Here is a 27,461-nt window from a genome sequence, read left to right as displayed (position 1 = left end):
AGCTTCTTTTTCTTTGTTATCGGAGGATATTTCCTTTGGTCCTATACTCTTCAAAGGGAAAGGAAATATCTGTTCTGAGATTCCACAGAAATAAGGCTAGCAAAGAGATCCACGAAATACAGATGTAACACTGTGAGATGAGTTAACAGAACACTAAGCAGTTTCTCAGAAAGCTTCTTTCCAGATTTCATCGGAGGATATTTCCTTTTTCACCATAGCCCTCTATCGGCTTCCAAATATCACTTTCCCAATTCCACAAGAACTGTCTTAGTGAAAGGCATCTTGAGGGGAAAGCTGTAACTCTGTGAGATAATTTCACAGAACACTAAGAAGTTTCTCAGAAAGCTTCTTTCACTTTGTTATCGGAGGATATTTCCTTTGGCACTATAGTCTTCAAAGGGATCCGAAATATCTGTTCTCAGATTCCACAGAAATAAGGCTAGCAAAGAGATCCACGAAATACAGATGTAACTCTGTGAGATGAATTAACAGAACACTAAGCAGTTTCCCTGAAAGCTTCTTTCCAGATTTCATCGGAGGATATTTACTTTTTCACCATACCCCTCTAGGGGCTTCCAAATATCGCTTTGCCAATTCCACAAGAACTGTCTTAGCGAAAGGCTTCTTGAGGGGAAAGCTGTAACTCTGTGAGGTGATTTCACAGAACCCAAAGAAGTTTCTCAGAATGCTTCTTTCTCTTTGTTATCGGAGGATATTTCCTTTGGCCCTATAGTCTTCAAAGGGATCTGAAATATCTGCTGTCAGATTCCACAGAAATAAGGCTAGCAAAGAGATCCACCAAATACAGATGTAACTATGTGAGATGAATTAACAGAACACTAAGCAGTTTCTCAGAAAGCTTCTTTCCAGATTTCATCGAAGGATATTTCCTTTTTCACCATAGCCCTCTATGGGCTTCCAAATATCACTTTGCCAATTCCACAAGAACTGTATTAGCGAAAGCCTTCTTGAGGGGAAAGCTGTAACTCTGTGAGATGATTTCACAGAACACAAAGAAGTTTCTCAGAAAGCTTCTTTCTCTTTGTTATCGGAGGATATTTCCTTCGGCCCTATAGTCTTCAAAGGGATCCGAAATATCTGTTGTCAGATTCCACAGAAATAAGGCTAGCAAAGAGATCCACGAAATACAGATGTAAATCTGTGAGGTGAATTAACAGAACACTAAGCAGTTTATCAGAAAGCTTCTTTCCAGATTTCATCGGAGGATATTTCCTTTTTCACCATAGCCCTCTATGGGCTTCCAAATATCACTTTGCCAATTCGACAAGAACTGTCTTGGCGAAAGGATTCTTGAGGGGAAAGCTGTAACTCTGTGAGATGATTTCACAGAACACAAAGAAGTTTCTCAGAAAGCTTCTTTCTCTTGTTATCGGAGGATATTTCCTTTGGCCCTGTAGTCTTCAAAGGGAAAGGAAATATCTGTTCTCAGATCCACAGAAATAAGGCTAGTAAAGAGATACACGAAAAACAGATGTAACTCTGTGAGATGAATTAACAGAACACTAAGCAGTTTCTCAGAAAGCTTCTTCCAGATTTCATCGGAGGATATTTCCTTTTTCTCCATAGCCCTCAATGGGCTTGCAAATATCACTTTGCGAATTCCACAAGAACTGTTTTAGCGAAAGGATTCTTGAGGGGAAAGCTGTAACTCTGTGAGATGATTTCACAGAACACCAAGAAGTTTCTCATAAAGCTTCTTTCTGTTTGTCATCGGAGGATATTTCCTTTGGACCTATAGTCTTCAAAGGGATCCGAAATATCTGTTGTCAGATTCCACAGAAATAAGTCTAGCAAAGAGATCCACGAAATACAGATGTAACTCTTTGAGATGAATTAACAGAACACTAAGCAGTTTCTCAGAATGCTTCTTTCCAGATTTCAACGGAGGTTATTTCCTTTTTCTCCATAGCCCTCTATGGGCTTCCAAATATCACTTTGCCAATTCCACAAGAACTGTCTTAGCGAAAGGATTCTTGAGGGGAAAGCTGTAACTCTGTGAGATGATTTTACAGATCACAAAGAAGTTTCTCAGAAAGCTTCTATCTCTTTGTTATCGAAGGATATTTCCTTTGGCCCTATAGTCTTCAAAGGGATACGAAATATCTATTCTCAGATTCAACAGAAATAAGGCTAGCAAAGACATCCACGAAATACAGATATAACTCTGTGAGATGAATTCACAGAACACTAAGCAGTTTCTCAGAAAGCTTCTTTCCAGATTTCATCGGAGGATATTTCCTTTTTCACCATAGCCCTCTATGGGCTTCCAAATATCACTTTGCCAATTCCACAAAAACTATCTTAGCGAAAGGCTTCTTGGGGGGAAAGCTGCAACTCTGGGAGATGATTTCACAGAACACAAAGAAGTTTCTCGGAAAGCTTCTTTCTCTTTGTTATCGGAGGATATTTCCTTTGGCCCCAGAGTCTTCAAAGGTAAAGGAAATATCTGTTCTCAGATTCCACAGAAATAAGGCTAGCAAAGAGATCCACGAAATACAGATGTAACTCTGTGAGATGAATTAACAGAACACTAAGCAGTTTCTCAGAATGCTTCTTTCCAGATTTCATCGGAGGATATTTCCTTTTTCACCATAGCCCTCTATGGCATTCCAAATATCACTTTGCCAATTCCACAAGAACTGTCTTAGCGAAAGGCTTCTTGAGGGGAAAGCTGTAACTCTGTGAGATGATTTCACAGAACACAAAGAAGTTTCTCAGAAAGCTTCTTTCTCTTTGTTATCGGAGGATATTTCCTTTGGCCCTAGAGTCTTCAAAGTGATCCGAAATATCTGTTGTCAGATTCCACAGAAATAAGGCTAGCAGAGAGATCGACGAAATACAGATGTAACTCTGTGAGATGAATTAACAGAACACTAAGCAGTTTCTCAGATAGCTTCTTTCCAGATTTCATCGGAGGATATTTCCTTTTTCACCATAGCCCTCTGTGGGCTTCCAAATATCACTTTGCCAATTCCACAAGAACTGTCTTTGCGAAAGGCATCTTGAGGGGAAAGCTGTAACTCTGTGAGATGATTTCACAGAACACAAGGAAGTTTCTCAGAAAGCTTCTTTCTCTTTGTTATCGGAGGATATTTCCTTTGGCCCTATATTCTGCAAAGGGAAAGGAAATATCTGTTCTCAGATTCCACAGAAATAAGGCTAGCAAAAAGATCCACGAAAAACCGATGTAACTCTGTGAGATGAATTAACAGAACACTAAGCAGTTTCTCAGAAAGCTTCTTTCCAGATTTCATCGGAGGATATTTCCTTTTTCACCATAGCCCTCTATGGGCTTCCAAATATCACTTTGCCAATTCCACAAGAACTGTCTTAGCGAAAGTCTTCTTGAGAGGAAAGCTGTAACTCTGTGAGATGATTTCACAGAACACAAAGAAGTTAATCAGAAAGCTTCTTTCTCTTTGTTATCGGAGGATATTTCCTTTTGTCCTAGAGTCTTCAAAGGGAAAGGAAATATCTGTTCTGAGATTCCACAGAAAAAGGCTAGCAAAGAGATCCACGAAATACAGATGTAACTCTGTCAGATGAATTAACAGGACACTAAGCAGTTTCTCAGAAAGCTTCTTTCCAGATTTCATCGGAGGATAATTCCTTTTTCACCATAGCTCTCTATCGGCTTCCAAATATCACTTTGCCAATTCCACAAGAACTGTCTTAGCGAAAGGCTTCTTGAGGGGAAAGCTGTAACTCTGTGAGATGATTTCACAGAACACAAAGAAGTTTCTCAGAAAGCTTCTTTCTCTTTGTTATCGGAGGATATTTACTTTCGCCCTATAGTCTTCAAAGATATCCGAAATATCTGTTCTCAGATTCCACAGAAATAAGGCTAGCAAAGAGATCCACAAAATACAGATGTAACTCTGTGAGATGAATTAACAGAACACTAAACAGTTCCTCAGAAAGCTTCTTTCCAGATTTCATAGGAGGATATTTCCTTTTTCACCATTGCCCTCTATGGGCTTCCAAATATCACTTTGCCAATTCCACAAGAACGGTCTTAACGAAAGGCTTCTTGAGGGGAAAGCTTTAACTCTGTGAGATGATTTCACAGAACACAAAGAAGTTTCTCAGAAAGCTTCTTTCTCTTTGTTATCGGAGGATATTTCCTTTGGCCCTAGAGTCTTCAAACGGAAAGGAAATATCTGTTCTCAGATTCCACAGAAATAAGGCTAGCAAAGAGATCCACGAAATACAGATGTAACTCTGTGAGATGAATTAACAGAACACTAAGCAGTTTCTCAGAAAGCTTCTTTCCAGATTTCATCGTAGGATATTTCCTTTTTCACCAGAGCCCTCTATGGGCTTCAAAATATCACTTTGCCTATTCCACAAGAAATGTCTTAGCGAAAGGCTTCTTGAGGGGAAAGCTGTAACTCTGTGAGATGATTTCACAGAACACAAAGAAGTTTCTCAGAAAGCTTCTTTCTCTTTGTTATCGGAGGATATTTCCTTTGGCCCTAGAGTCTTCAAAGGGAAAGGAAATATCTGTTCTCAGATTCCACAGAAATAAGGCTAGCAAAGAGATCCACGAAATACAGATGTAACTCTGTGAGATGAATTAACAGAACACTAAGCACTTTCTCAGAAAGCTTCTTTCCAGATTTCATCGGAGGATATTTCCTTTTTCACCACAGCCCTCTACGGGCTTCCAAATATCACTTTGCCAATTATACAAGAACTGTCTTAGCGAAAGGCTTCTTGGGGGGAAAGCTGCAACTCTGTGAGATGATTACACAGAACACAAAGAAGTTTCTCAGAAAGCTTCTTTCTCTTTGTTATCGGAGGATATTTCCTTTGGCCCTAGAGTCTTCAAAGGGAAAAGAAATATCTGTTCTCAGATTCCACAGAAATAAGGCTAGCAAAGAGATCCACGAAATACAGATGTAACTCGGTGAGATAAATTAACAAGACACTAAGCAGTTTCTCAGAAAGCTTCTTTCCAGATTTCATCGGAGGATATTTCCTTTTTCACCATAGCCTTCTATAGGCTTCCAAATATCACTGTGCCAATTCCACAAGAACTGTCTTAGCGAAAGGCTTCTTGAGGGGAAAGCTGTAACTCTGTGAGAGGATTTCACAGAACACAAAGAAGTTTCTCAGAAAGCTTCTTTCTGTTTGTTATCGGAGAATATTTCCTTTGGCCCTATAGTCTTCAAAGGGATCCGAAATATCTGTTGTCAGATTCCACAGAAATAAGGCTAGCAAAGAGATCCACGAAATACAGATGTAACTCTTTGAGATGAATTAACAGAACACTAAGCAGTTTCTCAGAATGCTTCTTTCCAGATTTCAACGGAGGTTACTTCCTTTTTCTCCATAGCCCTCTATGGGCTTCCAAATATCACTTTGCCAATTCCACAAGAACTGTCTTAGCGAAAGGCTTCTTGAGGGGAAAGCTGTAACTCTGTGAGATGATTTTACAGAACACAAAGAAGTTTCTCAGAAAGCTTCTTTCTCTTTGTTATCGAAGGATATTTCCTTTGGCCCTATAGTTTTCAAAGGGATCCGAAATATCTATTCTCAGATTCCACAGAAATAAGGCTAGCAAAGACATCCACGAAATACAGATATAACTCTGTGAGATGAATTCACAGAACACTAAGCAGTTTCTCAGAAAGCTTCTTTCCAGATTTCATCGGAGGATATTTCCTTTTTCACCATAGCCCTCTCTCGGCTTCCAAATATCACTTTGCCAATTCCACAAGAACTGTGTTAGCGAAAGGCTTCTTGGGGGGAAAGCTGTAACTCTGTGAGATGATTTCACAGAATACAAAGAAGTTTCTCAGAAAGCTTCTTTCTCTTTGTTATCGGAGGAAATTTCCTTTGGTCCTATACTCTTCAAAGGGAAAGGAATTATCTGTTCTGAGATTCCACAGAAATAAGTCTAGCAAAGAGATCCACGAAATACAGATGTAACTCTGTGAGATGAATTAACAGAACACTAAGCAGTTTCTCAGAATGCTTCTTTCCAGATTTCAACGGAGGTTATTTCCTTTTTCTCCATAGCCCTCTATGGGCTTCCAAATATCACTTTGCCAATTCCACAAGAACTGTCTTAGCGAAAGGCTTCTTGAGGGGACAGCTGTAACTCTGTGAGATGATTTTACAGAACACAAAGAAGTTTCTCAGAAAGCTTCTTTCTCTTTGTTATCGAAGGATATTTCCTTTGGCCCTATTGTCTTCAAAGGGATCCGAAATATCTATTCTCAGATTCCACAGAAATAAGGCTAGCAAAGACATCCACGAAATACAGATATAACACTGTGAGATGAATTCACAGAACACTAAGCAATTTCTCAGAAAGCTTCTTTCCAGATTTCATCGGAGGATATTTCCTTTTTCACCATAGCCCTCTATGGGCTTCCAAATATCACTTTGGCAATTCCACAAGGACTGTCTTAGCGAAAGGCTTCTTGGGGGGAAAGCTGTAACTCTGTGAGATGATTTCACAGAATACAAAGAAGTTTCTCAGAAAGCTTCTTTCTCTTTGTTATGGGAGGATATTTCTTTGGTCCTATACTCTTCAAAGGGAAAGGAATTATCTGTTCTGAGATTCCACAGAAATAAGGCTAGCATAGAGATCCACGAAATACAGATGTAACACTGTGAGATGAGTTAACAGAACACTAAGCAGCTTCTCAGAAAGCTTCTTTCCAGATTTCATCGGAGGATATTTCCTTTTTCACCATAGCCCTCTATCGGCTTCCAAATATCATTTCCCCAATTCCACAAGAACTGTCTTAGCGAAAGGCTTCTTGAGGGGAAAGCTGTAACTCTGTGAGATGATTTCACAGAACACAAAGAAGTTTCTCAGACAGCTTCTTTCTCTTTGTTATCGTAGGATATTTCCTTTGGCCCTATAGTCTTCAAAGGGATCCGAAATATCTGTTCTCAGATTCCACAGAAATAAGGCTAGCAAAGAGATCCACGAAATACAGATGTAACTCTGTGAGATGAATTAACAGAACACTAAGCAGTTTCTCAGAATGCTTCTTTCCAGATTTCATCGGAGGATATTTCGTTTTTAACCATAGCCCTCTATGGGCTTCCAAATATCACTATGCCAATTCCACAAGAACTGTCTTAGCGAAAGGCTTCTTGAGGGGAAAGCTGTAACTTTGTGAGATGATTTCACAGAATACAAAGAAGTTTCTCAGAAAGCTTCTTTCTTTTTGTTATCGGAGGATATTTCCTTTGGCCATATTCTCTTCAAAGGGAAAGGAAATATCTGTTCTGAGATTCCACAGAAATAAGGCTAGCAAAGAGATCCAGGAAATACAGATGTAACTCTGTGAGATGGATTAACAGAAAACTAAGCAGTTTCTCAGAAAGCTTCTTTCCAGATGTCATCGGAGGATATTTCCTTTTTCACCATAGCCCTCTATGGGCTTCCAAATATCACTTTGCCAATTCCACAAGAACTGTCTTAGCGAAAGGATTCTTTAGGGGAAAGCTGTAACTCTGTGAGATAATTTCACAGAACACTAAGAAGTTTCTCAGAAAGCTTCTTTCACTTTGTTATCAGAGGATATTTCCTTTGGCCCTACAGTCTTCAAAGGGATCCGAAATATCTGTTCTCAGATTCCACAGAAATACGGCTAGCAAAGAGATCCAAGAAATACAGATGTAACTCTGTGAGATGAAATGACAAAACACTAAGCAGTTTCTCAGGAAGCTTCTTTCCAGATTTCATCAGAGGATAATTCCTTTTTCACCATAGCCCTCTATGGGCTTTCAAATATCAGTTTGCCAATTCCACAAGAACTGTCTTAGTCAAAGGCTTCTTGAGGGGAAAGCTGTAACTCTGTGAGATGATTTCACAGAACACAAAGAAGTTTCTCAGAAAGCTTCTTTCTCTTTCTTATCGGAGGATATTTCCTTTGGCCCTAGAGTCTTCAAAGGGATCCGAAATATCTGTTCTCAGATTCCACAGAAATAAGGCTACCAAAGAGATCCATGAAACACAAATGTAACTCTGTGAGATGAATTAACGGAACACTAAGCAGTTTCTCAGAAAGCTTCTTTCCAGATTTCATCGGAGGATATTTCCTTTTTCACCATAGCCCTCTATCGGCTTCCAAATATCACTTTCCCAATTCCACAAGAACTGTCTTAGCGAAAGGCTTCTTGAGGGGAAAGCTGTAACTCTGTGAGATGATTTCACAGAACACAAAGAAGTTTCTCAGACAGCTTCTTTCTCTTTGTTATCGTAGGATATTTCCTTTGGCCCTATAGTCTTCAAAGGGATCCGAAATATCTGTTCTCAGATTCCACAGAAATAAGGCTAGCAAAGAGATCCACGAAATACAGATGTAACTCTGTGAGATGAATTAACAGAACACTAAGCAGTTTCTCAGAATGCTTCTTTCCAGATTTCATCGGAGGATATTTCCTTTTTCACCATAGCCCTCTATGGGCTTCCAAATATCACTATGCCAATTCCACAAGAACTGTATTAGCGAAAGGTTTCTTGAGGGGAAAGCTGTAACTTTGTGAGATGATTTCACAGAATACAAAGAAGTTTCTCAGAAAGCTTCTTTCTCTTTGTTATCGGAGGATATTTCCTTTGGCCATATACTCTTCAAAGGGATCCGAAATATCTGTTCTCAGATTCCACAGAAATAAGGCTAGCAAAGAGATCCACGAAATACAGATGTAACTCTGTGAGATGAATTAACAGAACACTAAGCAGTTTCTCAGAAAGCTTCTTTCCAGATTTCATCGGAGGATATTTCCTTTTTCACCATAGCCCTCTATGGGCTTCCAAATATCACTTTACCAATTCCACAAGAACTGTCTTAGCGAAAGGCTTCTTGAGGGGAAAGCTGTAACTCTGTGAGATGATTTCACAGAACACAAACAAGTTTCTCAGAAAGCTTCTTTCTCTTTGTTATCGGAGGATATTTCCTTTGGCCCTAGAGACTTCAAAGGGATCCGAAATATCTGTTCTCAGATTCCACAGAAATAAGGCTACCAAAGAGATCCTTGAAATACAAATGTAACTCTGTCAGATGAATTAACAGAACACTAAGCAGTTTCTCAGAAAGCTTCTTTGCAGATTTCAACGGAGGATATTTCCTTTTTCTCCGTAGCCCTCTATGGGCTTCCAAATATCACTTTGACAATTCCACAAGAACTGTCTTAGCGAAAGGCTTCTTGAGGGGAAAGCTGTAACTCTGTGAGATAATTTCACAGAACACTAAGAAGTTTCTCAGAAAGCTTCTTTCATTTTGTTATTGGAGGATATTTCCTTTGGCCCTATAGTCTTCAAAGGGATCCGAAATATCTGTTCTCAGATTCCACAGAAATAAGGCTAGCAAAGAGATCCACGAAATACAGATGTAACTCTGTGAGATGAATTAACAGAACACTAAGCAGTCTCCCTGAAAGTTTCTTTCCAGATTTCATCGGAAGATATTTACTTTTTCACCATAGCCCTCTATGGGCTTCCAAATATCACTTTGCCAATTCCACAAGAACTGTCTTAGCGAAAGGCTTCTTGAGGGGAAAGCTGGAACTCTGTGAGATGATTTCACAGAACACAAAGAAGTTTCTCAGAAACCTTCTTTCTCTTTGTTATCGGAGGATATTTCCTTTGGCCCTTTAGTCTTCAAAGGGATCCGAAATATCTGTTCTCAGATTCCACAGAAATAAGGCTAGCAAAGAGATCCACGAAATACAGATGTAACTCTGAGAGATGAATTAACAGAACACTAAGCAGTTTCTCAGAAAGCTCCTTTCCAGATTTCATCGGAGGATATTTCCTTTTTCACCATAGCCCTCTATGGGCTTCCAAATATCACTTTGCCAATTCCACAAGAACTCTCTTAGCGAAAGGCTTCTTGAGGGGAAAGCTGTAACTCTGTCAGATGATTTCACAGAACACAAAGAAGTTTCTCAGAAAGCTTCTTTCTCTTTGTTATCGGAGGATATTGCCTTTGGCCCTAGAGACTTCAAAGGGATCCGAAATATCTGTTGTCAGATTCCACAGAAATAAGGCTAGCAGAGAGATCGACGAAATGCAGATGTAACTCTGTGAGATGAATTAACAGAACACTAAGCAGTTTCTCAGAAAGCTTCTTTCCAGATTTCATCGGAGATTATTTCCTTTTTCACCATAGCCCTCTATGGGCTTCCAAATATCACTTTGCCAATTCCACAAGAACTGTCTTAGCGAAAGGCTTCTTGAGGGGAAAGCTGTAGCTCTGTGAGATGATTTCACAGAATACAAAGAAGTTTCTCAGAATGCTTCTTTCTCTTTGTTATGGGAGGATATTTCCTTTGGTCCTATACTCTTCAAAGGTAAAGGAATTATCTGTTCTGAGATTCCACAGAAATAAGGCTAGCAAAGAGATCCACGAAATACAGATGTAACACTGTGAGATGAGTTAACAGAACACTAAGCAGTTTCTCAGAAAGCTTCTTTCCAGATTTCATCAGAGGATATTTCCTTTTTCACCATAGCCCTCTATCGGCTTCCAAATATCACTTTCCCAATTCCACAAGAACTGTCTTAGCGAAAGGCTTCTTGAGGGGAAAGCTGTAACTCTGTGAGATGATTTCACAGAACACAAAGAAGTTTCTCAGACAGCTTCTTTCTCTTTGTTATCGTAGGATATTTCCTTTGGCCCTATAGTTTTCAAAGGGATCCGAAATATCTGTTCTCAGATTCCACAGAAATAAGGCTAGCAAAGAGATCCAAGAAATACAGATGTAACTCTGTGAGATGAATTAACAGAACACTAAGCAGTTTCTCAGAATGCTTCTTTCCAGATTTCATCGGAGGATATTTCGTTTTTAACCTAGCCCTCTATGGGCTTCCAAATATCACTATGCCAATTCCACAAGAACTGTCTTAGCGAAAGGCTCCTTGAGGGGAAAGCTGTAACTTTGTTAGATGATTTCACAGAATACAAAGAAGTTTCTCAGAAAGCTTCTTTCTCTTTGTTATCGGAGGATATTTCCTTTGGCCCTAGAGTCTTCAAAGGGAAAGGAAATATCTGTTCTGAGATTCCACAGAAATAAGGCTAGCAAAGAGATCCACGAAAGACAGATGTAACTCTGTGAGATGGATTAACAGAAAACTAAGCAGTTTCTCAGAAAGCTTCTTTCCAGATTTCATCGGAGGATATTTCCTTTTTCACCATAGCCCTCTATGGGCTTCGAAATATCACTTTGCCAATTCCAGAAGAACTGTCTTAGCGAAAGGCTATTTGAGGGGAAAGCTGTAACTCTGGGAGATGATTTCACAGAACACAAAGAAGTTTCTCAGAAAGCTTCTTTCTCTTTGTTATCGGAGGATATTTCCTTTGGCCCTAGAGTCTTAAAAGGGAAAGGAAATATCTGTTCTCAGATTCCACAGAAATAAGGCTAGCAAAGAGATCCACGAAATACAGATGTAATTCTGTGAGATGAATTAACAGAACACTAAGCAGTTTCTCAGAAAGCTTCTTTCCAGATTTCTCGGAGGATATTTCCTTTTTCACCATAGCCCTCTATGGGCTTCCAAATATCACTTTGCCAATTCCACAAGAACTGTCTTAGCGAAAGGCTTCTTGTGGGGAAAGCTGTAACTCTGTGAGATGATTTCACAGAACACAAAGAAGTTTCTCAGAAAGCTTCTTTCTCTTTGTTATCGGAGGATATTTCCTTTGGCCCTAGAGTCTTCAAAGGGATCCGAAATATCTGTTCTCAGATTCCACAGAAATAAGGCTAGCAAAGAGATCCACGAAATACAGATGTAACTCTGTGAGATGAATTAACAGAACACTAAGCAGTCTCCCTGAAAGCTTCTTTCCAGATTTCATCGGAAGATATTTACTTTTTCACCATAGCCCTCTATGGGCTTCCAAATATCACTTTGCCAATTCCACAAGAACTGTCTTAGCGAAAGGCTTCTTGAGGGGAAAGCTGTAACTCTGTGAGATGATTTCACAGAACACAAAGAAGTTTCTCAGAAAGCTTCTTTCTCTTTGTTATCGGAGAATATTTCCTTTGGCCCTTTAGTCTTCAAAGGGATCCGAAATATCTGTTCTCAGATTCCCCAGAAATAAGGCTAGCAAAGAGATCCACGAAATACAGATGTAACTCTGAGAGATGAATTAACAGAACACTAAGCAGTTTCTCAGAAAGCTTATTTCCAGATTTCATCGGAGGATATTTCCTTTTTCACCATAGCCCTCTATGGGCTTCCAAATATCACTTTGCCAATTCCACAAGAACTGTCTTAGCGAAAGGCTTCTTGAGGGGAAAGCTGTAACTCTGTCAGATGATTTCACAGAACACAAAGTGATTTTTCAGAAAGCTTCTTTCTCTTTGTTATCGGAGGATATTACCTTTGGCCCTAGAGTCTTCAAAGGGATCCGAAATATCTGTTGTCAGATACCACAGAAATAAGGCTAGCAGAGAGATCAACGAAATACAGATGTAACTCTGTGAGATGAATTAACAGAACACTAAGCACTTTCTCAGAAAGCTTCTTTCCAGATTTCATCGGAGGATATTTCCTTTTTCACCATAGCCCTCTATGGGCTTCCAAATATCACTTTGCCAATTCCACAAGAACTGTCTTAGCGAAAGGCTTCTTGAGGGGAAAGCTGTAACTCTGTGAGATGATTTCACAGAACACAAAGAAGTTTCTCAGAAAGCTTCTTTCTCTTTGTTATCGGAGGATATTTCCTTTGGCCCTATAGTCTTCAAAGGGATCCGAAATATCTGTTCTCAGATTCCACAGAAATAAGGCTAGCAAAGAGATCCACGAAATACAGATGTAACTCTGTGAGATGAATTAACAGAACACTAAACAGTTTCCCAGAAAGCTTCTTCCCAGATTTCATGGGAGGATATTTCCTTTTTCACCATAGTGCTCTATGGGCTTCCAAATATCACTTTGCCAATTCCACAAGAACTGTCTTAGCGAAAGGCTTCTTGAGGGGAAAGCTGTAACTCTGTGAGATGATTTCACAGAACACAAAGTAGTTTCTCAGAAAGCTTCTTTCTCTTTGTTATCGGAGGATATTTCCTTTGGCCCTAGAGTCTTCAAAGGGATCCGAAATATCTGTTGTCAGATTCCACAGAAATAAGGCTAGCAGAGAGATCCACGAAATACAGATGTAACTCTGTGAGATGAATTAACAGAACACTAAGCAGTTTCTCAGAAAGCTTCTTTCCAGATTTCTTCGGAGGATATTTCCTTTTTCACCATAGCCCTCTATGGGCTTCCAAATATCACTTTGCCAATTCCACAAGAACTGTCTTAGCGAAAGGCTCCTTGAGGGGAAAGCTGTAACTTTGTTAGATGATTTCACAGAATACAAAGAAGTTTCTCAGAAAGCTTCTTTCTCTTTGTTATCGGAGGATATTTCCTTTGGCCCTAGAGTCTTCAAAGGGAAAGGAAATATCTGTTCTGAGATTCCACAGAAATAAGGCTAGCAAAGAGATCCACGAAAGACAGATGTAACTCTGTGAGATGGATTAACAGAAAACTAAGCAGTTTCTCAGAAAGCTTCTTTCCAGATTTCATCGGAGGATATTTCCTTTTTCACCATAGCCCTCTATGGGCTTCGAAATATCACTTTGCCAATTCCAGAAGAACTGTCTTAGCGAAAGGCTATTTGAGGGGAAAGCTGTAACTCTGGGAGATGATTTCACAGAACACAAAGAAGTTTCTCAGAAAGCTTCTTTCTCTTTGTTATCGGAGGATATTTTCTTTGGCCCTAGAGTCTTAAAAGGGAAAGGAAATATCTGTTCTCAGATTCCACAGAAATAAGGCTAGCAAAGAGATCCACGAAATACAGATGTAATTCTGTGAGATGAATTAACAGAACACTAAGCAGTTTCTCAGAAAGCTTCTTTCCAGATTTCTCGGAGGATATTTCCTTTTTCACCATAGCCCTCTATGGGCTTCCAAATATCACTTTGCCAATTCCACAAGAACTGTCTTAGCGAAAGGCTTCTTGTGGGGAAAGCTGTAACTCTGTGAGATGATTTCACAGAACACAAAGAAGTTTCTCAGAAAGCTTCTTTCTCTTTGTTATCGGAGGATATTTCCTTTGGCCCTAGAGTCTTCAAAGGGATCCGAAATATCTGTTCTCAGATTCCACAGAAATAAGGCTAGCAAAGAGATCCACGAAATACAGATGTAACTCTGTGAGATGAATTAACAGAACACTAAGCAGTCTCCCTGAAAGCTTCTTTCCAGATTTCATCGGAAGATATTTACTTTTTCACCATAGCCCTCTATGGGCTTCCAAATATCACTTTGCCAATTCCACAAGAACTGTCTTAGCGAAAGGCTTCTTGAGGGGAAAGCTGTAACTCTGTGAGATGATTTCACAGAACACAAAGAAGTTTCTCAGAAAGCTTCTTTCTCTTTGTTATCGGAGAATATTTCCTTTGGCCCTTTAGTCTTCAAAGGGATCCGAAATATCTGTTCTCAGATTCCCCAGAAATAAGGCTAGCAAAGAGATCCACGAAATACAGATGTAACTCTGAGAGATGAATTAACAGAACACTAAGCAGTTTCTCAGAAAGCTTATTTCCAGATTTCATCGGAGGATATTTCCTTTTTCACCATAGCCCTCTATGGGCTTCCAAATATCACTTTGCCAATTCCACAAGAACTGTCTTAGCGAAAGGCTTCTTGAGGGGAAAGCTGTAACTCTGTCAGATGATTTCACAGAACACAAAGTGATTTTTCAGAAAGCTTCTTTCTCTTTGTTATCGGAGGATATTACCTTTGGCCCTAGAGTCTTCAAAGGGATCCGAAATATCTGTTGTCAGATACCACAGAAATAAGGCTAGCAGAGAGATCAACGAAATACAGATGTAACTCTGTGAGATGAATTAACAGAACACTAAGCACTTTCTCAGAAAGCTTCTTTCCAGATTTCATCGGAGGATATTACCTTTTTCACCATAGCCCTCTATGGGCTTCCAAATATCACTTTGCCAATTCCACAAGAACTGTCTTAGCGAAAGGCTTCTTGAGGGGAAAGCTGTAACTCTGTGAGATGATTTCACAGAACACAAAGAAGTTTCTCAGAAAGCTTCTTTCTCTTTGTTATCGGAGGATATTTCCTTTGGCCCTATAGTCTTCAAAGGGATCCGAAATATCTGTTCTCAGATTCCACAGAAATAAGGCTAGCAAAGAGATCCACGAAATACAGATGTAACTCTGTGAGATGAATTAACAGAACACTAAACAGTTTCCCAGAAAGCTTCTTCCCAGATTTCATGGGAGGATATTTCCTTTTTCACCATAGTGCTCTATGGGCTTCCAAATATCACTTTGCCAATTCCACAAGAACTGTCTTAGCGAAAGGCTTCTTGAGGGGAAAGCTGTAACTCTGTGAGATGATTTCACAGAACACAAAGTAGTTTCTCAGAAAGCTTCTTTCTCTTTGTTATCGGAGGATATTTCCTTTGGCCCTAGAGTCTTCAAAGGGATCCGAAATATCTGTTGTCAGATTCCACAGAAATAAGGCTAGCAGAGAGATCCACGAAATACAGATGTAACTCTGTGAGATGAATTAACAGAACACTAAGCAGTTTCTCAGAAAGCTTCTTTCCAGATTTCTTCGGAGGATATTTCCTTTTTCACCATAGCCCTCTATGGGCTTCCAAATATCACTTTGCCAATTCCACAAGAACTGTCTTAGCGAAAGACTCCTTGAGGGGAAAGCTGTAACTTTGTTAGATGATTTCACAGAATACAAAGAAGTTTCTCAGAAAGCTTCTTTCTCTTTGTTATCGGAGGATATTTCCTTTGGCCCTAGAGTCTTCAAAGGGAAAGGAAATATCTGTTCTGAGATTCCACAGAAATAAGGCTAGCAAAGAGATCCACGAAAGACAGATGTAACTCTGTGAGATGGATTAACAGAAAACTAAGCAGTTTCTCAGAAAGCTTCTTTCCAGATTTCATCGGAGGATATTTCCTTTTTCACCATAGCCCTCTATGGGCTTCGAAATATCACTTTGCCAATTCCAGAAGAACTGTCTTAGCGAAAGGCTATTTGAGGGGAAAGCTGTAACTCTGGGAGATGATTTCACAGAACACAAAGAAGTTTCTCAGAAAGCTTCTTTCTCTTTGTTATCGGAGGATATTTTCTTTGGCCCTAGAGTCTTAAAAGGGAAAGGAAATATCTGTTCTCAGATTCCACAGAAATAAGGCTAGCAAAGAGATCCACGAAATACAGATGTAATTCTGTGAGATGAATTAACAGAACACTAAGCAGTTTCTCAGAAAGCTTCTTTCCAGATTTCTCGGAGGATATTTCCTTTTTCACCATAGCCCTCTATGGGCTTCCAAATATCACTTTGCCAATTCCACAAGAACTGTCTTAGCGAAAGGCTTCTTGTGGGGAAAGCTGTAACTCTGTGAGATGATTTCACAGAACACAAAGAAGTTTCTCAGAAAGCTTCTTTCTCTTTGTTATCGGAGGATATTTCCTTTGGCCCTAGAGTCTTCAAAGGGATCCGAAATATCTGTTCTCAGATTCCACAGAAATAAGGCTAGCAAAGAGATCCACGAAATACAGATGTAACTCTGTGAGATGAATTAACAGAACACTAAGCAGTCTCCCTGAAAGCTTCTTTCCAGATTTCATCGGAAGATATTTACTTTTTCACCATAGCCCTCTATGGGCTTCCAAATATCACTTTGCCAATTCCACAAGAACTGTCTTAGCGAAAGGCTTCTTGAGGGGAAAGCTGTAACTCTGTGAGATGATTTCACAGAACACAAAGAAGTTTCTCAGAAAGCTTCTTTCTCTTTGTTATCGGAGAATATTTCCTTTGGCCCTTTAGTCTTCAAAGGGATCCGAAATATCTGTTCTCAGATTCCCCAGAAATAAGGCTAGCAAAGAGATCCACGAAATACAGATGTAACTCGGAGAGATGAATTAACAGAACACTAAGCAGTTTCTCAGAAAGCTTATTTCCAGATTTCATCGGAGGATATTTCCTTTTTCACCATAGCCCTCTATGGGCTTCCAAATATCACTTTGCCAATTCCACAAGAACTGTCTTAGCGAAAGGCTTCTTGAGGGGAAAGCTGTAACTCTGTCAGATGATTTCACAGAACACAAAGTGATTTTTCAGAAAGCTTCTTTCTCTTTGTTATCGGAGGATATTACCTTTGGCCCTAGAGTCTTCAAAGGGATCCGAAATATCTGTTGTCAGATACCACAGAAATAAGGCTAGCAGAGAGATCAACGAAATACAGATGTAACTCTGTGAGATGAATTAACAGAACACTAAGCACTTTCTCAGAAAGGTTCTTTCCAGATTTCATCGGAGGATATTTCCTTTTTCACCATAGCCCTCTATGGGCTTCCAAATATCACTTTGCCAATTCCACAAGAACTGTCTTAGCGAAAGGCTTCTTGAGGGGAAAGCTGTAACTCTGTGAGATGATTTCACAGAACACAAAGAAGTTTCTCAGAAAGCTTCTTTCTCTTTGTTATCGGAGGATATTTCCTTTGGCCCTATAGTCTTCAAAGGGATCCGAAATATCTGTTCTCAGATTCCACAGAAATAAGGCTAGCAAAGAGATCCACGAAATACAGATGTAACTCTGTGAGATGAATTAACAGAACACTAAACAGTTTCCCAGAAAGCTTCTTCCCAGATTTCATGGGAGGATATTTCCTTTTTCACCATAGTGCTCTATGGGCTTCCAAATATCACTTTGCCAATTCCACAAGAACTGTCTTAGCGAAAGGCTTCTTGAGGGGAAAGCTGTAACTCTGTGAGATGATTTCACAGAACACAAAGTAGTTTCTCAGAAAGCTTCTTTCTCTTTGTTATCGGAGGATATTTCCTTTGGCCCTAGAGTCTTCAAAGGGATCCGAAATATCTGTTGTCAGATTCCACAGAAATAAGGCTAGCAGAGAGATCCACGAAATACAGATGTAACTCTGTGAGATGAATTAACAGAACACTAAGCAGTTTCTCAGAAAGCTTCTTTCCAGATTTCTTCGGAGGATATTTCCTTTTTCACCATAGCCCTCTATGGGCTTCCAAATATCACTTTGCCAATTCCACAAGAACTGTCTTAGCGAAAGGCTTCTTGAGGGGAAAGCTGTAACTCTGTGAGATGATTTCACAGAACACAAGGAAGTTTCTCAGAAAGCTGCTTTCTCTTTGTTATCGGAGGATATTTCCTTTGGCCCTATAGTCTTCAAAGGGAAAGGAAATATCTGTTCTCAGATTCCACAGAAATAAGGCTAGCAAAAAGATCCACGAAATACCGATGTAACTCTGTGAGATGAATTAACAGAACACTAAGCAGTTTCTCAGAAAGCTTCTTTCCAGATTTCATCGGAGGATATTTTCTTTTTCACCATAGCCCTCTATTGGCTTCCAAATATCACTTTGCCAATTCCACAAGAACTGTCTTAGCGAATGTCTTCTTGAGAGGAAAGCTGTAACTCTGTGAGATGATTTCACAGAACACAAACAAGTTAATCTGAAAGCTTCTTTCTCTTTCTTATCGGAGGATATTTCCTTTTGCCCTAGAGTCTTCAAAGGGAAAGGAAATATCTGTTCTCAGATTCCACAGAAAAAGGCCAGCAAAGAGATCCACGAAATACAGATGTCACTCTGTGAGATGAAATAGCAGGACACTAAGCAGTTTCTCAGAAAGCTTCTTTCCAGATTTCATCGGAGGATATTTCCTTTTTCACCATAGCCCTCTATCGGCTTCCAAATATCACTTTGCCAATTCCACAAGAACTGTCTTAGCGAAAGGCTTCTTGAGGGGAAAGCTGTAACTCTGTGAGATGATTTCACAGAACACAAAGAAGTTTCTCAGAAAGCTTCTTTCTCTTTGTTATCGGAGGATATTTCCTTTGGCCCTATAGTCCTCAAAGGGATCCGAAATATCTGTTGTCAGATTCCACAGAAATAAGGCTAGCAAAGAGATCCACGAAATACAGATGTAACTCTGTGAGATGAATTAACAGAACACTGAGCAGTTTCTCAGAATGCTTCTTTCCATATTTCAACGGAGGATATTTCCTTTTTCTCCATAGCCCTCTATGGGCTTCCAAATATCACTTTGCCAATTCCACAAGAACTGTCTTAGCGAAAGGCTTCTTGGGGGGAAAGCTGCAACTCTGTGAGATGATTTCACAGAACACAAAGAAGTTTCTCAGAAAGATTCTTTCTCTTTGTTATCGGAAGATATTTCCTTTGGCCCTAGAGTCTTCAAATGGAAAGAAAATATCTGTTCTCAGATTCCTCAGAAATAAGGCTAGCAAAGAGATCCACGAAATACAGATGTAACTCGGTGAGATAAGTTAACAGGACACTAAGCAGTTTCTCAGAAAGCTTCTTTCCAGATTTCATCGGAGGATATTTCCTTTTTCAACATAGCCTTCTATAGGCTTCCAAATATCACGTTGCCAATTCCACAAGAACTGTCTTAGCGAAAGGCTTCTTGAGGGGAAAGCTGGAACTCTGTGAGATGATTTCACAGAACACAAAGAAGTTTCTCAGAAAGCTTCTTTCTCTTTGTTATCGGAGGATATTTCCTTTGGCCCTTTTGTCTTCAAAGGGATCCGAAATATCTGTTCTCAGATTCCACAGAAGTAAGGCTAGCAAAGAGATCCACGAAATACAGATGTAACTCTGAGAGATGAATTAACAGAACACTAAGCAGTTTCTTAGAAAGCTTCTTTCCAGATTTCATCGGAGGATATTTCCTTTTTCACCATAGCCCTCTATGGGCTTCCAAATATCACTTTGCCAATTCCACAAGAACTGTCTTAGCGAAAGGCTTCTTGAGGGGAAAGCTGTAACTCTGTGAGATGATTTCACAGAACACAAAGAAGTTTCTCAGAAAGTTTCTTTCTCTTTGTTATCGGAGGATATTTCCTTTGGCCCTAGAGTCTTCAAACGGAAAGGAAATATCTTTTCTCAGATTCCACAGAAATAAGGCTAGCAAAGAGATCCACGAAATACAGATGTAAGTCTGTGAGATGAATTAACAGAACACTAAGCAGTTTCTCAGAAAGCTTCTTTCCAGATTTCATCGGAGGATATTTCCTTTTTCACCAGAGCCCTCTATGGGCTTCAAAATATCACTTTGCCAATTCCACAAGAACTGTCTTAGCGAAAGGCTTCTTGAGGGGAAAGCTGTAACTCTGTGAGATGATTTCACAGAACACAAAGCAGTTTCTCAGAAAGCTTCTTTCTCTTTGTTATCGGAGGATATTTCCTTTGGCCCTAGAGTCTTCAAAGGGAAAGGAAATATCTGTTCTCAGATTCCACAGAAATAAGGCAATCAAAGAGATCCACGAAATACAGATGTAACTCTGTGAGATGAATTAACAGAACACTAAGCACTTTCTCAGAAAACTTCTTTCCAGATTTCATCGGAGGATATTTCCTTTTTCACCATAGCCCTCTAAGGGCTTCCAAATATCACTTTGCCAATTCCACAAGAACTGTCTTAGCGAAAGGCTTCTTGAGGGGAAAGCTGTAACTCTGTGAGATGATTTCACAGAACACAAAGAAGTTTCTCAGAAAGCTTCTTTCTCTTTGTTATCGGAGGATATTTCCTTTGGCCCTATAGTCCTCAAAGGGATCCGAAATATCTGTTGTCAGATTCCACAGAAATAAGGCTAGCAAAGAGATCCACGAAATACAGATGTAACTCTGTGAGATGAATTAACAGAACACTGAGCAGTTTCTCAGAATGCTTCTTTCCAGATGTCAACGGAGGATATTTCCTTTTTCTCCATAGCCCTCTATGGGCTTCCAAATATCACTTTGCCAATTCCACAAGAAGTGTCTTAGCGAAAGGCTTCTTGAGGGGAAAGCTGTAACTCTCTGAGATGATTTCACAGAACACAAAGAAGTTTCTCAGAAAGTTTCTTTCTCTTTGTTATCGGAGGATATTTCCTTTGGCCCTAGAGTCTTCAAAGGGATCCGAAATATCTGTTCTCAGATTCCACAGAAAGAAGGCTAGCAAAGAGATCCACCAAATACAGATGTAACTCTGTGAGATGAATTAACAGAACACTAAGCAGTTTCTCAGAAAGCTTCTTTCCAGATTTCATCGGAGGATATTTCATTTTTCACCATAGCCCTCTATGGGCTTCCAAATATCACTTTGCCAATTCCACAAGAATTGTCTTAGCGAAAGGCTTCTTGAGGGGAAAGCTGTAACTCTGTGAGATGATTTCACAGAACACAAAGAAGTTTCTCAAAAAGCTTCTTTCTCTTTGTTATGGGAGGATATTTCCTTTGGCCCTAGAGTCTTCAAAGGGATCCGAAATATCTGTTCTCAGATTCCACAGAAATAAGGCTACCAAAGAGATCCATGAAATACAAATGTAACTCTGTGAGATGAATTAACAGAACACTAAGCAGTTTCTCAGAAAGCTTCTTTGCAGATTTCAACGGAGGATATTTCCTTTTTCACCATAGCCCTCTATGGGCTTCCAAATATCACTTTGCCAATTCCACAAGAACTGTCTTAGCGAAAGGCTTCTTTAGGGGAAAGGTGTAACTCTGTGAGATAATTTCACAGAACACTAAGAAGTTTCTCAGAAAGCTTCTTTCACTTTGTTATCGGAGGATATTTCCTTTGGCCCTACAGTCTTCAAAGGGATCCGAAATATCTGTTCTCAGATTCCACAGAAATAAGGCTAGCAAAGAGATCCACGAAATACAGATGTAACTCTGTGAGATGAATTAACAGAACACTAAGCAGTCTCCCTGAAAGCTTCTTTCCAGATTTCATCGGAGGATATTTACTTTATCACCCTACCCCTCCATGGGCTTCCAAATATCACTTTGCCAATTCCACAAGAACTGTCTTAGCGAAAGGCTTCTTGAGGGGAAAGCTGTAACTCTGTGAGGTGATTTCACAGAACACAAAGAAGTTTCTCAGAAATCTTCTTTCTCTTTGTTATCGGAGGATATTTCCTTTGGCCCTATAGCCTTCAAAGGGATCCGAAATATCTGTTGTCAGATTCCACAGAAATAAGGCTAGCAAAGAGATCCACGAAATACAGATGTAACTCTGAGAGATGAATTAACAGAACACTAAGCAGTTTCTCAGAAAGCTTCTTTCCAGATTTCATCGGAGGATATTTCCTTTTTCACGATAGCCCTCTAGGGGCTTCCAAATATCACTTTGCCAATTCCACAAGAACTGTCTTAGCGAAAGGCTTCTTGAGGGGAAAGCTGTAACTCTGTCAGATGATTTCACAGAACACAAAGAAGTTTCTCAGAAAGCTTCTTTCTCTTTGTTATCGGAGGATATTTCCTTTGGCCCTAGAGTCTTCAAAGGGATCCGAAATATCTGTTGTCAGATTCCACAGAAATAAGGCTAGCAAAGAGATCGACGAAAATTCAGATGTAACTCTGTGAGATGAATTAACAGAACACTAAGCAGTTTCTCAGAAAGCTTCTTTGCAGATTTCAACGGAGGATATTCCCTTTTTCACCATAGCCCTCTATGGGCTTCCAAATATCACTTTGCCAATTCCACAAGAACTGTCCTAGCGAAAGGCTTCTTTAGGGGAAAGCTGTAACTCTGTGAGATAATTTCACAGAACACTAAGAAGTTTCTCAGAAAGCTTCTTTCACTTTGTTATCGGAGGATATTTTCCTTGGCCCTACAGCCTTCAAAGGGATCCGAAATATCTGTTCTCAGATTCCACAGAAATAAGGCTAGTAAAGAGATCCACGAAATACAGATGTAACTCTGTGAGATGAATTAACAGAACACTAAGCAGTTTCTCAGAAAGCTTCTTTCCAGATTTCATCGGAGGATATTTCCTTTTTCACCAGAGCCCTCTATGGGCTTCAAAATATCACTTTGCCAATTCCACAAGAACTGTCTTAGCGAAAGGCTTCTTTAGGGGAAAGCTGTAACTCTGTGAGATGATTTCACAGAACACAAAGAAGTTTCTCAGAAAGCTTCTTTCTCTTTGTTATCGGAAGATATTTCCTTTGGCCCTAGAGTCATCAAAGGGAAAGGAAATATCTGTTCTCAGATTCCACAGAAATAAGGCTAGCAAAGAGATCCACGAAATACAGATGTAACTCTGTGAGATGAATTAACAGAACACTAAGCACTTTCTCAGAAAGCTTCTTTCCAGATTTCATCGGAGGATATTTCCTTTTTCACCATAGCCCTCTATGGGCTTCCAAATATCACTTTGCCAATTCCACAAGAACTGTCTTAGCGAAAGGCTTCTTGAGGGGAAAGCTGTAACTCTGTGAGATGATTTCACAGAACACAAAGAAGTTTCTCAGAAAGCTTCTTTCTCTTTGTTATCGGAGGATATTTCCTTTGGCCCTAGAGTCCTCAAAGGGATCCAAAATATCTGTTGTCAGATTCCACAGAAATAAGGCTAGCAAAGAGATCCACGAAATACAGATGTAACTCTGTGAGATGAATTAACAGAACACTGAGCAGTTTCTCAGAATGCTTCTTTCCATATTTCAACGGAGGATATTTCCTTTTTCTCCATAGCCCTCTATGGGCTTCCAAATATCACTTTGCCAAATCCACAAGAACTGTCTGAGCGAAAGGCTTCTTGTGGGGAAAGCTGCAACTCTGTGAGATTATTTCACAGAACACAAAGAAGTTTCTCAGAAAGCTTCTTTCTCTTTGTTATCGGAGGATATTTCCTTTGGCCCTAGAGTCTTCAAAGGGAAAGGAAATATCTGTTCTCAGATTCCACAGAAATAAGGCTAGCAAAGAGATCCACGAAATACAGATGTAACTCGGTGAGATAAATTAACAGGACACTAAGCAGTTTCTCAGAAAGCTTCTTTCCAGATTTCATCGGAGGATATTTCCTTTTTCACCATAGCCTTCTGTAGGCTTCCAAATATCACTTTGCCAATTCCACAAGAACTGTCTTAGTGAAAGGTTTCTTGAGGAGAAAGCTGTAACTCTGTGAGATGATTTCACAGAACACAAAGAAGTTTCTCAGAAAGCTTCTATCTCTTTGTTATCGGAGGATATTTCCATTGGCCCTATAGTCTTCAAAGGGATTCGAAATATCTGTTCTCAGATTCCACAGAAATAAGGCTAGCAAAGAGATCCACGAAATACAGATGTAACTCTGTGAGATGAATTAACAGAACACTAAGCAGTTTCTCAGAATGCTTCTTTCCAGATTTCATCGGAGGATATTTCCTTTTTCATCATAGCCCTCTATGGGCTTCCAAATATCACTTTGCCAATTCCACAAGAACTGTCTTAGCGAAAGGCTTCTTGAGGGGACAGCTGTAACTCTGTGAGATGATTTCACAGAATACAAAGAAGTTTCTCAGAAAGCTTCTTTTTCTTTGTTATCGGAGGATATTTCCTTTGGTCCTATACTCTTCAAAGGGAAAGGAAATATCTGTTCTGAGATTCCACAGAAATAAGGCTAGCAAAGAGATCCACGAAATACAGATGTAACACTGTGAGATGAGTTAACAGAACACTAAGCAGTTTCTCAGAAAGCTTCTTTCCAGATTTCATCGGAGGATATTTCCTTTTTCACCATAGCCCTCTATCGGCTTCCAAATATCACTTTCCCAATTCCACAAGAACTGTCTTAGTGAAAGGCATCTTGAGGGGAAAGCTGTAACTCTGTGAGATAATTTCACAGAACACTAAGAAGTTTCTCAGAAAGCTTCTTTCACTTTGTTATCGGAGGATATTTCCTTTGGCACTATAGTCTTCAAAGGGATCCGAAATATCTGTTCTCAGATTCCACAGAAATAAGGCTAGCAAAGAGATCCACGAAATACAGATGTAACTCTGTGAGATGAATTAACAGAACACTAAGCAGTTTCCCTGAAAGCTTCTTTCCAGATTTCATCGGAGGATATTTACTTTTTCACCATACCCCTCTAGGGGCTTCCAAATATCGCTTTGCCAATTCCACAAGAACTGTCTTAGCGAAAGGCTTCTTGAGGGGAAAGCTGTAACTCTGTGAGGTGATTTCACAGAACCCAAAGAAGTTTCTCAGAATGCTTCTTTCTCTTTGTTATCGGAGGATATTTCCTTTGGCCCTATAGTCTTCGAAGGGATCTGAAATATCTGCTGTCAGATTCCACAGAAATAAGGCTAGCAAAGAGATCCACCAAATACAGATGTAACTATGTGAGATGAATTAACAGAACACTAAGCAGTTTCTCAGAAAGCTTCTTTCCAGATTTCATCGAAGGATATTTCCTTTTTCACCATAGCCCTCTATGGGCTTCCAAATATCACTTTGCCAATTCCACAAGAACTGTATTAGCGAAAGCCTTCTTGAGGGGAAAGCTGTAACTCTGTGAGATGATTTCACAGAACACAAAGAAGTTTCTCAGAAAGCTTCTTTCTCTTTGTTATCGGAGGATATTTCCTTCGGCCCTATAGTCTTCAAAGGGATCCGAAATATCTGTTGTCAGATTCCACAGAAATAAGGCTAGCAAAGAGATCCACGAAATACAGATGTAAATCTGTGAGGTGAATTAACAGAACACTAAGCAGTTTATCAGAAAGCTTCTTTCCAGATTTCATCGGAGGATATTTCCTTTTTCACCATAGCCCTCTATGGGCTTCGAAATATCACTTTGCCAATTCGACAAGAACTGTCTTGGCGAAAGGATTCTTGAGGGGAATGCTGTAACTCTGTGAGATGATTTCAGAGAACACAAAGAAGTTTCTCAGAAAGCTTCTTTCTCTTGTTATCGGAGGATATTTCCTTTGGCCCTGTAGTCTTCAAAGGGAAAGGAAATATCTGTTCTCAGATCCACAGAAATAAGGCTAGTAAAGAGATACACGAAAAACAGATGTAACTCTGTGAGATGAATTAACAGAACACTAAGCAGTTTCTCAGAAAGCTTCTTCCAGATTTCATCGGAGGATATTTCCTTTTTCTTCATAGCCCTCAATGGGCTTGCAAATATCACTTTGCGAATTCCACAAGAACTGTTTTAGCGAAAGGATTCTTGAGGGGAAAGCTGTAACTCTGTGAGATGATTTCACAGAACACCAAGAAGTTTCTCATAAAGCTTCTTTCTGTTTGTCATCGGAGGATATTTCCTTTGGCCCTATAGTCTTCAAAGGGATCCGAAATATCTGTTGTCAGATTCCACAGAAATAAGTCTAGCAAAGAGATCCACGAAATACAGATGTAACTCTTTGAGATGAATTAACAGAACACTAAGCAGTTTCTCAGAATGCTTCTTTCCAGATTTCAACGGAGGTTATTTCCTTTTTCTCCATAGCCCTCTATGGGCTTCCAAATATCACTTTGCCAATTCCACAAGGACTGTCTTAGCGAAAGGCTTCTTGGGGGGAAAGCTGTAACTCTGTGAGATGATTTCACAGAATACAAAGAAGTTTCTCAGAAAGCTTCTTTCTCTTTGTTATGGGAGGATATTTCTTTGGTCCTATACTCTTCAAAGGGAAAGGAATTATCTGTTCTGAGATTCCACAGAAATAAGGCTAGCAAAGAGATCCACGAAATACAGATGTAACACTGTGAGATGAGTTAACAGAACACTAAGCAGCTTCTCAGAAAGCTTCTTTCCAGATTTCATCGGAGGATATTTCCTTTTTCACCATAGCCCTATATGGGCTTACAAATATCACTTTGCCAATTCCACAGAAACTGTCTTAGCGAAAGTCTTCTTGAGGGCAAAGCTGTAACTCTGTGAGATGATTTCACAGAACACAAAGAAGTTTCTCAGAAAGCTTCTTTGTCTTTGTTATCGGAGGATATTTCCTTTGGCCCTATAGTCATCAAAGGGATCCGAAATATCTGTTGTCAGATCCAACAGAGATAAGGCTAGCAAAGAGATCCAGGAAATACAGATGTAACCCTGTGAGATAAATTAACAGAACACTAAGCAGTTTTTCAGAAAGCTTCTTTCCAGATTTCATCGGAGGATATTTCCTTTTTCACCATAGCCCTATATGGGCTTCCAAATATCTCTTTGCCAATTCCACAAGAACTGTTTTAGCGAAAGGCTTCTTGAGGGGAAAGCTGTAACTCTGTGAGATGATTTCACAGAACACAAAGAAGTTTCTCAGAAAGCTTCTTTCTCTTTGTTATCGGAGGATATCTCCTTTGGCCCTACAGTCTTCACAGGGATCCGAAATATCTGCTCTCACATTCCACAGATATAAGGCTAGCAAAGAGATCCACGAAATACAGATGTAACTCTGTGAGATGCATTAACAGAACACTAAGCAGTTTCTCAGAAAGCTTCTTTCCAGATTTCATCGGAGGATATTTCCTTTTTCACCATAGCCCTCTATGGGCTTCCAAATATCACTTTGCCAATTCCACAAGAACTGTCTTAGCGAAAGCCTTCTTGAGGGGAAAGCTGTAACTCTGTGAGATGATTTCACAGAACACAAAGAAGTTTCTCAGAAAGCTTCTTTCTCTTTTTTATCGGAGGATATTTCC

Source organism: Macaca mulatta, chromosome 16 (assembly GCF_049350105.2).
Source record: "Macaca mulatta isolate MMU2019108-1 chromosome 16, T2T-MMU8v2.0, whole genome shotgun sequence".
In the NCBI taxonomy this organism is placed as follows: domain Eukaryota; kingdom Metazoa; phylum Chordata; class Mammalia; order Primates; family Cercopithecidae; genus Macaca; species Macaca mulatta.
Note: the sequence above shows the minus strand (reverse complement) of the source record.